The sequence below is a fragment of the Sylvia atricapilla genome, chromosome 6 (genome assembly GCF_009819655.1).
Source record: "Sylvia atricapilla isolate bSylAtr1 chromosome 6, bSylAtr1.pri, whole genome shotgun sequence".
In the NCBI taxonomy this organism is placed as follows: domain Eukaryota; kingdom Metazoa; phylum Chordata; class Aves; order Passeriformes; family Sylviidae; genus Sylvia; species Sylvia atricapilla.
The window spans coordinates 13,964,322-13,977,712 of record NC_089145.1 but is presented as its reverse complement, the minus strand read 5'-3'; the positions used below and the strand labels follow the sequence as shown (position 1 = coordinate 13,977,712).

General features: G+C 43.8%; 1 pseudogene; it reads right to left on the bottom strand.

The window, feature by feature from the left end:
• Positions 1-3,894: 3,894 nt before the first annotated feature.
• On the bottom strand, positions 3,895-4,709 carry LOC136362376 (potassium voltage-gated channel subfamily C member 1 pseudogene; annotated as a pseudogene).
• Positions 4,710-13,391: the final 8,682 nt, after the last annotated feature.

Sequence of the window (13,391 nt, the reverse complement as noted above, 5' to 3'; positions counted from 1 at the left end):
AGAGTTTTACTTTTCCTCTTACAGATCAAAGCGGTATAGCATATGCCAGGATTGTAAGTCAAGCTGTTGAGGACTTTCCATAGGACCCTAACCAGCCTTTATTTAAAAACACTAAAAATGTTTATTTGGAAGGATTACAAAAGCCTTTCTGAGAGTTCATTAATGAAGCTTAACTGTCCAATCTGAATGTGAGCAGTAGTGCAGAGTCTCAGCTGAAAGCTTCTCATTCCCAAACACTGAGCAACCCTAGGAATGTGAATTAACACAAACACAACCTTATCCTGCTGTGGAGGAGGAGGAGGAAAGGGAATAAATATATTAGATACCTGCAGGCCAAACTCCCCAGGAAGTCAGTGGGAGCTTTACTAGTGGAAGAACAGCATGACCAGGCACAAGCATAAAGCAGAGAGGATGCCAAGAAAATATTTTCCATGCTTTTGCATACTGAGGAACCTATGAAGTCTACTAAGTCTAGAGGGCAGGAACTCTACTACAGTGTAACTCTCTGCTGCTTTAGGCATAGCCTTCTGGCTGACTCTATTTCCCCCTTTGTGCCTACTTATAAAAAATAAATTTACAAAGTTGTCTGATGATGCAAAAGAGACAGCTTTAATGAGCTTCAAAGAAACATCAGTTTAGGTGTGTGCAGTGATAGTAAGCTGTCTGGACAGACGTTTTTGACAATCCTTCTGGATCCCTGATCTTTCCCATCACCTTTTTGTTACTCTGTTCAGATCTCCAGGCACCAGACTTTGCCTCTGATATCCAAATGTGGATTCTTTAGGTTAAGGAGAAGTGCAATATCTGTCTGTCTTACTAAGATAGGTGTCTAAGGCAGCATGTCATTTGAAACAAACTCTCTTTCTTATTACAGATATAGAAGATGATACAATTTTTGAAGTGCATCCTCTTCTTAGAAAGAACTACATTACCAAGAAACTAGCGTGAGAAAATCTGAAATTAATTAAAATCAGGCACTATTGTTTTAACAAGCAACTATTGACAATGATGCACTTAAAGACAAATGAATCATGACTAGGAGCTTTGCTTAATCAAAGCAAGTTAAGAAATAAACAAAATTTGCAGAGTAAGCTGATTTTGCCTGACATACACAAATGCACTTCCAGTCTTCCCTGGCTGTCTACAACGAGATCAGAAGTAATTTAGTATGAGTTCAGGTGGAGGTGAAGCAAAACAGTCAAATGTATTTGCAAGCAGTGTCCATCAAAATCCTCCAAGAATGGCTGGATTTGAGTAAATTCTGAGCTCTTCATAGACAGTTCCTAAACATTCACTGATCTAGCATACCAGACACAGTCCAGAGAATCTTGCTTTATACAGACATGCAGATTTTCATTTAATCCTAATATTCAGAGACTGTATTCCTTTTACTTGGCCAAGTGTAACACTACAGTGGTTATGTAAACCAATGCTTACATTGAGATGTTATTTTGACATGCATTTTGATGCCATATATAAACATCAAAGGTGTATAATAACCACCCTTAGTACAGATCCCAGTTCCATTTAGGAAGAGAAACTTTAGTGATTTCTTTTTTTTTTTTTTTTAAACACAAAATGTGGCAATATGCAATGTGGCTTTAGATTTTTACACAACTGAATTACGGTTTGTAACTGAAAGTAGCACACTCTGGAGTGGGGTAACAGAGGATTTGTTGCCTGACTCTACCAATGATTGCCTTAATATACCATTCACTTAATGGTATTCCATTCACCATTAATGACATTATCAATTATTTTACTATAAATTAGCTATTGTGAGCTTCAGGTCTTTTTGCAATGTCTGTGTTAGGTTACAGGAGCATAAATCAAACTCTCATCTCTTTTTACATCCATAACCATAACATATGGCTTTTATTAGGAAATGTTAAGTATCTTATAATGCCTTCTTAATGGACAGTGTGTGCATGTGTTGATGAGGAAAGCCATCTTCCTTCATGCAAAATATTAATGCATGTGGCATACGTCTCCATAGCTACAAGTTAAAGAATCACATTTAACTCTCAAAATATTCACTGTACTCATATTTATCTAGTTTTAACAATCCTTTAAGGAAAGAACAAGTTAGAAGTAAATTAGGAGTTAAATTCTAACAGGTATGCACAAGTGATTGTGAATAAATGGTACATCATCCATTCAAACCCCCTGCCCCCCCAACAAACCCAGACCATTTTATAAAACACCTATTTCTAAATGGAAATACCCTTGGAGAATTTATATCCTTCTAGAATTCCAGCCTGTGCATCACAAAGACTCCTAGTGTTGGTTATAAATTTTTGTCCTTCTCCTAAAATATCATAATGCCTCCAAGCAAAAGACTGTTTTAACCTCTGTATCCTTTTCATTGGGACAACATTATCCCTTTGGCTTTCAAACCACTTGCCAAAATCTTGAACAGGCACATTACTTTCACTTGAAATGTGTTTTGCCAACAGATTCCTGGGTACCAGAGAGATCTGCCATTCAGACTGCCGGCTAACACTTGGCTTGATTAATGGAAACCAAGCATTTTGAAGGATACCCTCCAGCCTTGCCTTTCCCTTTCCATGTTCCCTTGGCAGAAATCAGAGATTTAAAAGCTGCAAAACAACAGCATCATCTTTTCATCTTGTGGTAAATATTCTATTATTCCTTTATCCTCCATGCTGTTTAAAGAAATTAATTTAAAATATGAACACCTTTGTTCAGTGAGGAAGTCTCCAAATGGTATGCAAACAAGAATCTTTAGAAATGCAGCAAGCTACCAGGCTCTGCTCCAGCTTTCCCCATTCATTCAGTTTGCAGACCTGGTGCCTGTCTGCTGGAGATCTCTGCTCAGACCAAGTCTCTGGCAGCTGCTGTTCCATCACCCATTCACACATGGCTAGCTCCACTCTTCTTGCTACTTGCATTTCCACTTCTCTTTCATCCATCCATCCATCCATCCATCCATCCATCCATCCATCCATCCATCCATCCAATTTTCTCCCTAATCTGATCTCACTTCTTTGATCCTTCTCAAGAACACTGATCACCCTCCCCCACCAAAGCAGCACTCATCCCTACTGAGGGCTGGCAGCAATTAAGCTGTAAGAAAGGTACTTTTAAGAGTAAAGCCTATGCCAACCAATTTCTTTGTGAAGGCACTATCCTCCATCTGTTTCCCTAGTTATCAAATTGACTGTCCTGGGAGTTAATCCCGCTGCTGTTCCTGAAGCAAATATTTTCAGTATTTGTGATTTCAGAATCAGGCCCTAATTAATGTAATTATCCTCATAGCATGAAGAGGTGACTGCTTAAAGCAGTCAGATGATTGTTACAGACCCTTTTTATCCACACCTATGCTGTGAACTGCACCAGTGTGCATTCTCTTTCCAAAACAACCGCAGGCACCAGGAGGGGAGGAGTTGTCCTTCAGCAGCAGGCAAGAAACCTGTCAAACACAGTGTCCCTTCTACATGAATGAAACCCTTTCCTCTGATTAATACTTTGCATTTCCCACAAGGGAAAAAGACAGAGAGTGAGCAGCTGAATTACCCATTTTCAGAGAAGCATGTTCATAAATATTTAACTTGGTCTGTATGAGAAAAGAGAAAGGCACTGATTCCCTTTCCAGTCCAGGCTGAAACTCTCCAAATCCCCTGGTACCTCTGGGACTGCCTGCTCCCATAATCCTTTCTCCATCTCATAAAGGGGAGAGAGCCATTAGCTTGCAAGAGGGCTGGACAAGGTGTCTCTCTTTACTGGGGGTTGTCTGACTGTAAAAATCTATGCATAGAGGGAAATTACCTGGTGTAATGAAGACTTCTGGCCCATGACTGGGACCCTGCCCCAAGCTGTACTAGGAGTTTCAGGAGCCTATTAGAAAATAAGGGTCTCTGGAGGCCCACAAGCTCAGGCCTTGATGTCTACTTGTTCCCCATGCACGGGGCCTGCTTGAAAGTGTGAGTTACATCCCCACAGACCCCACATGATTTCTGTACGGCCACACACATGGATGGCTGCTCTGCTCTGACAGCAAAGAGAACCCTGGTGATGCTGGGAGGAAGTGGGACGGCAGGGAGGTCTGAATGTTTTGATGAGGGTGCTGATTGCATAGCTTACCCTTGCGTATCTGGAGGAGTAGGGATCCTCAAAGAGCGCCCAGATGCGGGGCTGCCACCGTCTCCAGAAGCCCCCAGACCTGCCATCTGGGGAGTCACTAAGTGCTAGGCGTTTTGTCATCTCCAGCTCATCTTCACCATCACCAGAGTCCCCTGTGCCATCTATGTCTCCGTCCTCAGCACTGCTATCCAGAGGCGCCCCGCCAAAGCTGTCCAGAGCCTCTTCGGCGTCGCGGTGCTGCCGGTAGGTCATCCAACAGCAGGGCTCCACATCGGTCTCATCGATGCCCCAGAAGGCCAGCTCCTCCTCATACAGGGGCCCGCACACGTCCGCGGGGCAGTGCAGCTTGCCAGTGCGGTAGTAATTCAGGATGTGGGCGAAGACGCCCGGGTGCCGGTCAAAGAAAAACTCATCCGTGCGGGGGTCATAGTCAAAGTGGCTGTGGGCATCGGGCTCAGCGATCCAGGCCAGCCGCGTGCCGGGCAGGGTGCGCAGGGTGCTGCGGTAAGTCTGGTGCCTAGTCCCTCCCACGTTGATCACAATGCGGTCGCTCTCGTCGCCCTGGCCCATCTCGTCTCTTATTAGGCATGTCGCAGACTCATCCAAGCAAGCACGGCAGGCAGCAAGCCCGTCAGGGGACGGCTGCTCGGCGGCAGTCGGTGCCTAAGCCGAGCCCCGCTCCGGGCCCGCGGGGGCGAGGGGCCCCGGCCAGCCCCGCTCCCCCGGGGCCGCTCCGAGGCGATGCCGGTGGCGGTGGCTCCCGGCGCTGCGCCGCCTCCGTCTGGAGTCAGACGCTCGGGGTCCGCGGCAGCTGCAGCCGCGGCGGAGGGGCAGGGGCAGGGGGGGCCATGCTCCGGGAGCGCGGGCGCTGCGGTGCCGGAGGGGGAGGGCCTTTCCCTGGTTGGACGTGGCCAAAAGCACAAGGAAAAAAAAAAAAAAAAAAGGGGGAAGAAAAAAAAAGGGGGGGGGGTGGGGGGAAGAAAAATCACGGCACCGGCGCTGCCCACAGGTGCGCGGGGCTGCGGGGCGCCGGTGCTGGCTGCAGCCCCCGCGGGGAACGCGGGGCTGTGCCCGCGCCCCTCCCGGCGGTGCGGGGCGGGGGGCGCCGCCGGTGCTGAAGGGACAGCGCCGCGCTCCCGCCGCCTCCGCCCCTGCGCCCGGCCGGCCCGGGTCGAGCGCTCGCCGGTGCGGGCGGCGGGACCCGCGGCGCCGCCGCTGCTCCTCCCGCCGCTCCTCCCGCTGCCGCCGCCGCCGCCGAGCCGCTCGGTGCAGCCCGCCCGCCGCCGGGCACCGCCGCGCAGGCGCCGCTCCCGCCCGGGCCCTAGCGCGGGCCGCGCCCCCCGCGCCCGCCGCCGCGCCCCCGCTCCGCTGCCGGCACCGGCCTGTGGGCTCCGGGAGCCGCGGCTGAGGGCACGGCGCCCTCCCGCCCCGCTCGCCTTCCCGCAGCCGCGCGGCGGTCACACCGGGGGTCCGCTTCGGGAGCGGGGGGCGTCCCGGTGCTGCCCCTCGCCCGTCTCCGAGTGACCCCCTCGAGCACCATGGACATGAGTCACGGCCGTGCTCGTCCTGCCTGAACGGCAGGATTCGAGATCTCCCCAGGCGTAAATTTCTTACCTCATGAGCAGGGGTAGCCAGGGTTGTCCCTTCCTATCACGTTGTGCTTTTATTTGGTCCCCCACACATACATCACTTCTTCATCTTTTCCCACTGTTCATTTGGGGTTTTTTCCTAACACCTGTGTTGGTACGGAATTGTAATTTGGGTTGTGGTTTTTATTCTATTTTTATTCTCATTAATTCACAAATAATAACAAGTTTCAAATCTCCCCCCCCCTCCAGTTCCTGTCTTGCAAGGAGCTTGAAGAACAGCAGGAAGACAGTTGTGTGGAAGGGAAGTAAGAGAGGTATGTAGATGTGTTCTGTATTTTTTTATTTTTTATTTGTTGCCATTGTGTCAGGAGGAATGGTCTTATGGGAGAGCCCGGAGAGCTGAGCCTTTGTGGATTGACCGTGGGAGGTCATGTCATGATGGATGGATAGGGTGGTGAAGCACACAATTGAAAGGTACATGGTTAGGGAATGCTGATGGAGCATACAAGTGGTAGGTTCAGCATGATGCTCAACAGAAGATGGCAGACCAGGGGAATGCAGTTAGGTGGAACTTCAAAGTATGACACAAATTCAGATGTGTGGGAACAGCAGGTGAAGAACAAGTGGAAGGCTATCAAGGAGCAATTGGTGTGCTCAGGTTTGTGCTCTCAGGTTTGAGAGGAGGTGTTTAGTCACCTGCAGCTTCCTTGCAAAGAGCGTTGCATGGTTGGGGTGCAGAGAAGAAAACTTGGCGGTAGCTGTGATGCTGTATTCCAAAGAGGTCTAACCAGCAGTTTTGTCTGTGAGATGGTAACAGGCTGCTCTTTAAGCTGGTGGGGTAGAAAGAAGGCCTGGGACCTGGTGCTATTTGTGTGCAACTCCTGGGAAAAGAGAAGGAAGACAGTAGGAATGGGAGTATGTTACTCGTATCAGCTGTGAACGAGAAATGGGAAAGTGAGGCTAAATCAAGGCAACTCTGCACTTCAGCTAGCATAAACTGATGAAAAAATCTCCAGAAAGAGATGCCAGACAGCAACTTCAGCACTGGGACTGAACAGAGGCAGAAAGGTTGATGACAGAGGGAGAATCTGAGAATCACAAGTACAGAAACACTATCTAAAATCCTTGAGAATTGCCAGCCAGAGGACACAGAGAGAAAAGAGCGCTGTGAACCCAAGCCTGGCATTAAGAAAGGAAAAGAGGATGTTGACTCACTGACAGAAATAATACAAATATTGCAAATAATACAAAAATTCTTTTAAATCATAGTAAATGCCTATTTTTGATAATAGTAGATCTGGAGACCAATGGGAAAGAACTGTAGGGTAGGTCCCGAGAGTTAACGAAGGCTGTGGAGGGTATGCAGCCCAGGAAAGATCTTAAGGGCCTGTGAATCCTAGGCTTGTGGGTCCTTCTGGTCACATCCACAACTTTGAAGACTCTTTCCCAGCTCATTAGCTTCTGCCTTCCATGTTACCTTACCTGCAGGGAGTGATTCCTCTTTAGGAATTTCAGTGTTGGGATCTAAGGTGACTGTGGGGATGAAAGGGATATTGTGCAGCTTCCCTTGCTTGGGTTTTCTTTTTTTGTCTGGGGAGCTGAAGTAGGGTGGTGCAGGACCTCAGAAGTCATCTGTTAAAAGCTAAAAAGCTTGTTTAAAGAGAGTTTTCATGGACTCAGGTAGGGAGGCCATGCTTAAGTGACCTGTAAGGTTTCTTTGAAGTTACTAAAGCTGTAATTGATGAAGAAACATTGGTAGAAACAGAGGAGTTGGATGTTTCAGAAGACATGAAACAGGGCCCCAAATCAGTGACTGATGGGCAAGTGGGAGCTTGTGAGATCTGGAGCAAGATAGCTTCTTGAAATAGAAGGTCTTTTAGAAACATAAATTGGAATGTAAGTTTAGGCATTATTTTCATGTGGAAAATGAAAGATAACATCATGTTCGAAGTTTATATTGAAGCTGGAAAGGGAAAGTGTTCAAAAATAATATCTTTATTTAACAAGGATCATGGCACAAAATAACTGCATATTAAGGCACAAAGAGTTTGCTTTGCATGGTAGATTATAGCATGATTTGCATTTGTTTAATTAGCTATAGTTGATAACACTGCATAGATGGCTGTTGGTTTGCAAGGAATGGAAGTTTTAAGACAGTCTAGCAGCTGCTGTGTTTGAGCAAAGTTTTGATGTAAGCTTGCCATATAGCAATATAAAATTCTAGTTTCATTTTTAAAAATAATTTTCCATAATTAGAAATGTTTGGATTATGATAGACAAACCAAATAATCTAATTTTCCAAGTTTCAATTTGCAGACAAAAACTTCCTATGGAATTATGATTAATCCCAAACTTGACAGTAGTGCTTCTGTCCTCCTAGTCCCATGAAAAATAACAATATTATAACTGGATTTTATTCTAGTTTATGTTTGACATCTTTAAATCTTTAAACATCTGGTTTATATTTGATATCTTGAAGGAGGACTTAATGTGAAGGTGGATGCATAAGTCCACAAGTTGTCTAGCTTTTCTTGATAATACTTGTCATTTAAAGTTAACTTATTAATTAATCTTACTAAGTTTTACATGTTAAAAAGAACCAAAGCAGCTTTAATAATGCTGGGAGACCTCTGTAGGAAGCACAGAATTGGTAGGTTGTCCAAACAGTTCACAGTTTGTTTGGAAAAGGATTATGGTATAGTAGCAGCTGCAGAAGGTGTTATCAGAAAAAATTTTAATGGATTAAAGGCCATTCACCTTGGAAATACTTTTTTTCCCCCTGAACTGATTCTAATAACTGGTGAGAGATTTTGATGATCATCTATGTTGGGCTGGGGCTGACCAAAATCTGGCATAAGTGAGGAAAATAAGCTGTAGAGTTTAGAAAGGTCTTTCTGAAGGTCTCCCTTGTGGCACACCTACCACTCAGGAGAGTATATGTGTGCTTTGAGCAGTCCTGTTGTTCTATCAATAATTTCAGCTGTTCTTCTAATGCAAAAGTTTTACTGGTGAGAGTGGAAGAATAGCTTTAAGCCATAAATATATTTTAATTTCAAAACTACTATGTGGTTGAGTTAGGGAGTGAGTCCATTTACTCATTTTGTCACTGGTGTTAGGTCACCTCACGGTTCTGATGACACAAGAAGTAAGTCCTTCTTTCCCCTCTGTATCTGGGATCACCTTTGTTGCCCTATACTTCAGCATCCCCAGAGTAACCACATACAAGAAAAGATAGGTTGTCTTTCGGGCAGAAGCCTAAATTCTATCTACAAACTAAAAAAAGTCAAGCTAGTGGGTTCACATGCTATTCTTTTGTTAATCCCCCTGCTCTCTCCTTCTTTAGTTGAGAACTGCAGTGATTTCTAACTCCAAAGGAGCTCTCTTCTCAATATGGGAGATGGCTGAGCATATATTCCCTAATACTCCTAAACATAGTAACTCATTATTTGAAGTGAAATTTTAACCTTTTTCTAAAATTTTATTTCATTATTTTGATTATTGTATGGAGATATTTTGTTGCTTACTGAAGACGCTGGATTGACAGATCTGAATCCCAGTGCTGTATAGGCATAGAAGTACAGAAATGCATAGGAAGCTTTGCTGTATGCTTTGGTGCTTTGCTAGTGTATCAAGAGTACCTGATTCTGCACTCCTCTGTAGCCCCTTCCTTCACTGGGGTTTCTAGTGAGGATACCAACAATGGTGCAGCTGAAGAAGCTCCTACTCCTGAAATGTAAGCCTAGCTCTGACTTCATCAGTCAGTTTATCTTCAAAGAAAAGGAATGACCCATTGTAAAAATATGAAGAGGGAAAGGAGATATTGAGAGAACCTGTGACTTTGTGCACAACTATGAAGATAACTGGAGAGTACATTCAAAGTGTTTTAAAGCTGGGGGAGGCTGAGAAAATTATTTGTGAGAGTTATAATCTCAAAAGGCAGCCAGGGTTGGAAGACCAGTTTTCCAATGCTTAAATGCTATAATTCAGCCTGTGCTCTCTTGTATTAAATTCATGACAGCTCAACAGTATTTCAGTGCAGTTCTCTATCAGTTTTAGATTACATCATGCTGTGAATTGCTCTGTCTGTTAGCATTGATCCTTGTAAATCATTTGGTTTGAGGTCTTCAAATGGAAAGCTGTGATGCACTTGAGCATGCAATGTACTCATTTTGTCCTTGAAAATAATTTAAAAATAAAGCAGCTGCAATGGCACAGATGTTATTACTTTCCTGAAAGGCTAGATTTATCCCTCTGAATTGTCATTAATTGGATGAAAGGCTTTCAATAGAAAGAATGAAAATGGAGAAAAAAATTGTGGGTTAGTGCTTGATGTTGACTGAGGGAGTCCTAGAGATGCTGCATGTCTAGAGACATGTGTAGCTCAAAGCCTCATGCAATGAAATCATGATGATTTTATTGAGAGTGACCAGAGCAGCAGAAGTTATGGCTAAATGTTTGTTCCTGCACTTTTATACCTGGATTTTTTATTCATAATGACTTCAGTTTTGCTTGAATATGTACTTCATTCCCATCCACATTTTCCAACTGTTGCATGGTCCTAAACCAGGACAGCATGGCTTTGTTTTGAGCTGAGAGGCATTTACTGTGCTCTGCCTGATCAATTGCACTTGTTCATCCATTTCTACTGGGCTGACATTTCTGAGTGAAACTGCTTTTTGATTTGCAAATTCCTTTGGAATCCTTCAGAAAGTGTGCATCGAACTGTGGGATAAATGGAAGCTGCTCTGGAAAAGAATGGAAGTAATATTGTGACATGTTAGAGATGATCTTTGGTCTTTACCTACTCCATTAACTAAGAGAAACTCCCACCTGAATCCATTTGGTTTGGCTGAAAATTTATGGAAGATGGAACTGAGCAGATACAATTATGGAGATGGTGCCCACAAGTAAGGTGAGGTGGTGGAAATGGTGTTCCGCTGCTTGCTGAAGGACTATGAAGATTTCCAAACTGTCTTAACTGTGTGGAAAGAGAAGACTGCACTTCCATTTGCCTTCCTGACAAAAAGGGCAATAAGCACTGCAAAAAACTGCTGAGTTGTCTGTCTCACCCCAGCTTCTTAAGTCCAGCATGTAGCTGACCTGGGTGAGGCACTGTGCTTCTCTGGGAGCACGTCCTTGAGTCAAGGCTTTAGTAAAAGTGTCAGGATTTGTTTTTGATGACACACTCCCCAAAACAGAAATAATTGTTCCTCAAGAAATCATGGGGCTAAATCAGAGCAAAATCTGCTTTAGGCATCTGAAATTAGTCATACAACTAATGCACTACTTTGGTACAATGCGGAGTCATGGAAAGATATAGATTTGTCCCTTGTCTTCTTCGTGCTGATCTAGGTGTGATCCAGCAAAAAACCAGCTGGTGATGAGGAAAATTGAGCTTACACAATTGGAAGTTTCCTGTCAGCACGTAAGAGAAACACCCTTGTCTAATCTTGTGTTACTATGAGCTGAGCTCAGTCATCCTGAGGGCTCCAAATCTGCATTGCCAAAAGAGCACACATAGGTTGGAAACATTTAACTCCTACCATGTCCTATAGCTAGAGTTTCAGAAAGGGCCAGGCACTTGGCTTTATTTTATTAGCTGATTTGTTTTGGGGAGTCCTAGGAGGTCCTCGTCTTTATCAGACTGGCCTAGTCAGCCTTTTCTGAAAACAAAACTCTACTAATGCTGCCATTATGTTTTTAAGATCTCAGCCAATTTGCAGGTGCATGAACATAGCAACAGACACAAACACATAGATACAGACATATGTATTTCACAACTACTATATACAGAATACAGAACAGGAGGTGCTAGTCTTTTCTTGAAAAAGGCATGCAGCTCTCAGTTCTGCAAGTGTATCTTTTTCATTTAACCACCAAAAAAAAAAAAAATAGGGTCTGTTTCTGACTGGGGAGTATGGAATATGCTTCATTTTATAAAGTGTATGTGCTTGCCCATCAGCTGACTATTTCTCTAATACATCAATATAATTAGAACTTTTTTTTACTGAAATGAGAATTTTATTTTTGTTGAATGATTCACCTTTCATAGCTGTTATTACTTCTTCAGCCTCCTCTGAGTTCACAATAGTAACTGATATGTCCTCAGACAAACAGATGGTAAAATGACCTGTAAGTCTTTATTGTTATAAACGATTTGTAAAACTTCAGATGTTGAAAGGTAAGAGTAGTTTAAATAAATCTCAACAATGCTGACTCAAAGGTTTAAAGCATTGCTTAAATCCCTTGATTAACCCAGCTCTCAATATTTGACATGAATCAATAACTCTGAGATGTCTTTTCTGTTCTCTAGCTTTGTAAATATTTGCGCAGCCAGTCCCATGAAAAATGACATTTAATCCTGTTGAAGTAATTATTTGAAAGCTGCATATGAAGAGATATAAAGTATAATAGTTCCAGTGATGCTAGTTAAGTAATTGGCACTAAGGATGAAATCTGCTGCATTTCTTTTGTCAAGACCCAATATTCATACAATATAAATGTGAGTAAATGGAAAGCAAAATCCACTTTCTGCCCCAAAACTTGGGCCAGCTGCTGGGAATGCAGGTTTCTCCATCCTGTCTCATGCCTGGGCCTATGCCTTAGCATTAACAGCAGCCTTTTGTTCCAGTTAAATGAAGTGTTGAGAGCTAGAAGAAAGACAATAGTGAAGGGATGGCACCTCTATTAGCTTGTCCTCTGCCTTTCCTTTCCTTTCTGGGACACACTGTAATGAATGGTCTCTGCACTCCAGGAAGCAGGAACACGTTCTACCCAGAATTTTCAGGACCTGGGGAAGACTTCTGTAGGAATCCTAGTGCAATAGGATTATACCAACTCTCCAGACTGTGGCTGGAATGCCTGTTAAGAATTGCAGCAGGTTTGAATTTAAATGATTTCGTTTGAGGCACAGTGATATGCTTGTTCCTATGACGCTGCACTTTTAGTCATTGTTTACTGATTCAGTCTGATTCATCTGTGGGTTCTGCCAGGTTTTGGCAGTTGTAGTCTTTGCCTCTAGGTAGTCCAGCAGTAGAAGGAATTGGGGAATAATGAGGAAACAGAGAAAGATCACAGTGGGACAAGATATTCAGAGTTGGCCTGCAAGGAATCAGAGTTGGGTCTTCCTTCAGAAATGCTCCATTCTCATACAAAATTGGACCTTTCTGTTCTTCTAGGATGGATTCTTGTCCTAAGAGGGCCTACAATAGCATGTTTATTGGCTTTCCTATGAAGCAATGAAAAAAAAGTAGTATCCAGTTCTCAAAGCTATAATAGACATTTTCCAACTTTATAAAAATTTTCCAACCATAATAAAAAATACAGTGGATTTCTACAGGTTCTTCTGAAATTGTTCTCCAGCTTATGCTGCCTGTTAAAAAGCGGAGGAAAATATCGCTTGCGTGGTAGTAATTCAGGATGTGGGGAAAGATGTTTCTTATTTGCTTTATCATGCCAAGCCCCTTAAGAAGCCTTCATGATATAGAAAGGTCTTCATGCAGTAGTGCTGAAGTGGTGCTGTGACGTGTGGCCCAGTTTGACCACTGCATAATCCAAGCAGACAGATTGCATGCTGCGGAGTGCACCACTGGAAAGGTGACGGGGAAATCAATGAAATTACTCTCAGTTTTCCTGAGTTTATGTTTATAATGCCCTTAGGAGATATTTTGACCAATGCATCCACAAATTTGTATAATT